General features: G+C 34.2%; 1 pseudogene; it reads right to left on the bottom strand.

Annotated features, from left to right (window-relative positions):
- Nucleotides 1–212: 212 nt before the first annotated feature.
- Nucleotides 213–311, bottom strand: LOC131905396 (U6 spliceosomal RNA; annotated as a pseudogene).
- Between the last annotated feature and the right edge of the window lie 4394 nt (nucleotides 312–4705).

Below are 4705 nucleotides of genomic sequence, written 5' to 3'. Positions count from 1 at the left end.
ACCTAATGTCTTCTGTAGAGCTGGGTTGATGGACAGAAATTGTTTAAATTTGTTTTATTATGATTCTTTTTCTTTTTCTGTCAATTGTGATAGTTTTGCTGACTTCTATCTGTAGTCTTTTGGAGCTTATAGAACATTTATCCAGGCCCTCTGGCTTTCAAAGTGTGCATTAAAAAGGTAGGTGTTATTCTAATTGACCTGCCTTTATACATAAAAATATGGAAAGGCTCACAAATGTGTGGATCATCACTATGCAGAGGTCATGATAAGCTTCTGTCATTCCAATTTTAGTATATTTACAAGAAAAATGAACATACATTAAGAGTTTTATTTTCTTCCTCAATAGGTTGTAAAGATGATGCTAAAAGCTTGCTTTTTAATTAGTTCTAGATCTCCAAACTACAGTGTGTTATGAGGTAATGTATTATGGCAAGTTTTGTGGTAGTCTGAGTAAATAGGTAAATCTTTTAGTTTTTACTACAATAACTGCTATTGAATATATACATACATATATACATACACATGTATGTATATATATATGTGTGTGTGTGTGTGTGTGTGTGTGTGTGTTTATATATTTAGGATTCTATACCCAGGATAAGGCTCACATTTAAAAAGAAATGAAAAAAGGAAGATCACTCTTCATTCAGAGGTACATGTGTCTTTCTTTTGTAAACTAACACTAAATGTATTTGCTTTAGCCTTTTCAAAGCAATTTTATCCATTTATTAGAGAAAATGGAGTAAAAGTTGTTGTATCTAGGCACACATTAAAAATAGAAACTGGTTCTCTAACAGGGTAACAGTTTTCTAGAACAACTGTTGCCTTTTTCCTAGAAAGGTGTTTGGGGTTTCTGATTTTGACTCCTGCTGGGACATGTATGAGTAGCTTTTTTTGTATCTTTTTTTTTCCACCACAGCCTTCCTCCAGGTTTCTGACAGACTGAATGCTAGGGTATGTTTTAGGAGCTATTGCTACAGAGTCCTCAACATTCTCCTTGCTAGTTTGTTCACTTTTCATTTTCTGTCTACTAGATTTTCCAAGCTCCTTGACAGATAATTGCTTGTTAATTCTTCAGGAAGAGATCTTGCTGTCTATTTTTGCAACAAATGACAGTCATTAGCAAAATTAACTAATTTATATTGACTTTGATACGGTGTTTGTTAACCTTGTATTTGTGACTTCTGCCCTCTAAAGGCATCACATAGCTATTCTAGGACATGTGGTATTTCTCACAAATATGAGGGAATTTTATTTTTAAAGTATCAGTAAATTTCCTCAAATATACGCCATGTATAAACATTTACAATTATGATAGGATTGTTTAGAATGTAGGTTTATTTATTTTGCTATCAATTTTGTAACCATTCATCTCATTATTTTTGGAAAAAAGAAATAAATTATCAATTTTAAAGTGCCAATGTAATAGAAGAGTGAGTTTGTTACAATTTAGTAAATGGACTTACTCTGAAATGTGCTCATAGAAGAACACCTCATGTGTCAAATGCATTCCTGAGACTTGGACAAATAAGCAATTTATAAAAGTAAAAGCTGAATTTGAAGGCTCTAAAAGAAATAATTCCCCATATGATGTAATCTGACAATATTCTCTGGATAATGATAAAGTAATTCCTTTAAATAGGTTAGGTCATGTTGCTCTTTTTCTCAGTGGCTATCTTTGTATTTTTTTAAGAGGAAAATTCTAACTGTCTTTGAACTCTGCCCATCATTTCTCCAGCTATTTCCTGAATATCTCTGTGACATTGTTTCCTCATCGTTTATTCAAATTCTAATACAGACAATCCTGGCCTCTTGGACCTTCTTTGAAGGCATCATGCTGGATTACGGGTATATGTTTTATTTCCTTGTCACATGGAACATTCTTTACACATATATTTTCTCTACTTATCTCCTGCCTCTGGTCAAATACCATTTTGTTTAATAAAGTTCTCTGCCTCTTTACATAAAATAAGTACATTGTCCAGTTATTATTTATTTCATACTGATAATAATTTTCATTTTAAATAACTATTTTGAGGTATCCTTCACATTAAATAAACATAATGCAATTATTTAAGTGCAAACTTACATCAAAATTTGATTAATACAGAGACCACTACAATCAGGACACAGAATATTTAGATTATTGCTTGAAAGAGCTTCCTTCTGACTTTCAGCACCCTGTTACTAAGCTCATTCCTCTGCTTTCTCTAAATAAATACTGACTTTATCTCCTCTAGAAAGTCATATTACTAGTCATTTAGTGATTTCCCTTGAAATGTTTTTGTGATTTGTACATATTACTACTGTATGTTCTAGTACAGTATTTTTTTTATTTCTAACCCAAAACCACTCTACACAGTAGACCAGGAAATCAATATAGAAAAAGTCCTTTAATTTTATTCAGATTCTATTGGATTTTATGTGTCTGTGTATGTGTGTCTGTTTACTTTTTGATTTAATCATATGCTCCAGATGCTGTGTCCAGTGCAAAGGGAATGATACAATTCAGATCCATCATAACCAGGTTTCCTTCTGGTATCCTTGCATAACCACAGATAACTGTCTTTCCCTCTCCAGTGCCTGACAACCACTATTCTGCTCTCTATCTGAGAAATTTTATAATCTTATGAATGTAGTATAAATATATTCATGTGGAATATAAGCAGTTGATACCAGTTTTATTCATAATAGCCCAAACAGGAAGCAATTCATATGTTCTTCCATTGGTACTAGATAAACAAACTGTGATGCACTTCATGAAATAACAGTTGGAAATAAAGGAGCAAAAGCTATCAACCCAAGTAATTCTGTAGAAGAACAAAGGAAAAGCAATATTATTATTCTCAATCCTCTGATTGTTCTTTCCATAATCCAAACAAAGTTTGGCAGAGTGAAACCTTTATGAGATTTAGGTTATCAGTTTTATCCTTTTATGGTTAATACCTTTGGTATTTAATCCAAGATCTCTTTGGTTATCCCCATAAACTAAGCATTTTTCTTATTTTTCTGAAAGTTTTATAGCTTTATGTTTAAAGCCATGACTTATTCTAAGTCATTTCTTAATAAATTGTGAGGATTAGTCATGGATATTTTTCTTTCTGTTTTGCTTATGACTGTCCAATTCCTTCTGTATAATTTCTTGATAAGGGCCATCTTTTCATTTTCCTGCCTTCCTTCTGTGTTCATTAGTTATTAAACATCTTTTTGCAGATCCTTCTTCAGTTCATTGACCCATGTGTTTATCCTCTCACCAATACCAAACTCCCTTGCTAATGTACAAGTTACATGTTATGTTTTTCCAATTTTAATATAAGTTATTTTTGCAGAATAAGTTGGAGTCCTTATTTAATTTTTGGCTTTATGCATATTTGTCACATGTTTGTGACATCATAATCATGAATATTTATTGAATACATATTTTATTTTTATTGCATCAGACATATCACTGAACAAAATGGAGAGGAATTTCTGACATTGGTGGCTATGCACATATGAGAAAAATTCAGAAATACAAATAACTCTAATGAAGAGGCAAATTCTTTTCCAAGATTAAAAGGCAGATGAAAGGAAAAATAAGATTACAAAAAGAAAATTAATGTGAAAATAAAATGAAGAGGAACTATGAAAGATGATTTTAAATTAGGGATAAGGGCATAGCAAGAGTTGCTGAGTAACTAATGAGAATAATAGAGATACCCTACTACATACAACACTTATATTTCAGTAAATCCCATGTAGCTTAAAAATATTATGCCAATCTTTCCTTCTTCTCTTCAATGGGATTCCCTGAGCTTGTCTGTGGATCTCTGCATCTGTTTCCATCAGTCACTGGATGAAGGATCTCTGATGAAAATTGGAGTAGTTATCAATCTGGTTACAGGAGATGGTCAGTTCAGGCTACCTATCCACTGTTTCTAGGAGGTTTGGCTAGGAGTCATCTTTGTAGATTTATAGGAGTTTCCTTTGCACCAGGTTTCTACCTGACCTCAAAATGCTCTCCCAACAAGATATCTCCTTCATTACTCTCTCCCTCCATCCACCTCCTAACCCAATTTCTCGTGTTCCCAAGGGAATCCACAGAAACAACTAACCTGGGCTCATAGGAGCTCACAGACTCTGGACTGAGAGCTAGGGAACCTGCATGGGACTGATCTAGGCCTTCTACATATGTGTGACAGTCGTATAGCTTGATCTACTTGTAGTATTCCCAGTGGTAGGAATAGGACCTGTCCCTAATGCTTTGGCTGGCTTCCACGAACCTATTGCTTATACTGGGTTGTGTGGCCCAGCCTTAACACAAGGGGAGGAGCTTAGTCCTACCTCAACTTGATATGCATGCTTTGTTGATGCCGATGGGAGGCCTGCCCCTTTCTGAACAGAAGGAGTTGATTGGGGGAGGTTGGGGGAAAGAATTGGAGGGGAGGAGGGAGTGGAAACTGTGGTTGGGATGTAAAATAAATGAATAAATTTAATTAATTAAAAAAAGAAAAAAACATGTCAAAAAGTATTTGATGCATGTGATTATTATACACCATATTTTAGCCAAACCAAATCAAATCCTCTCATGAATGCTGTGGGATGTATGGCAAATGTGTTGCTAATTAATCAATAAAACACTGATTGGCCGTTGGCTAGGCAGGAAGTATAGGCGGGGCAAGGAGGAGAATAAAGCTGGGAAGTGGAAGGCTGAGAGAGAGACACT

The sequence above is a fragment of the Peromyscus eremicus genome, chromosome 2, assembly GCF_949786415.1.
Source record: "Peromyscus eremicus chromosome 2, PerEre_H2_v1, whole genome shotgun sequence".
Taxonomy (NCBI): domain Eukaryota; kingdom Metazoa; phylum Chordata; class Mammalia; order Rodentia; family Cricetidae; genus Peromyscus; species Peromyscus eremicus.
The sequence above is the reverse complement of the archived record's forward strand: the minus strand, read 5'-3'. Positions and strand labels throughout refer to the sequence as shown.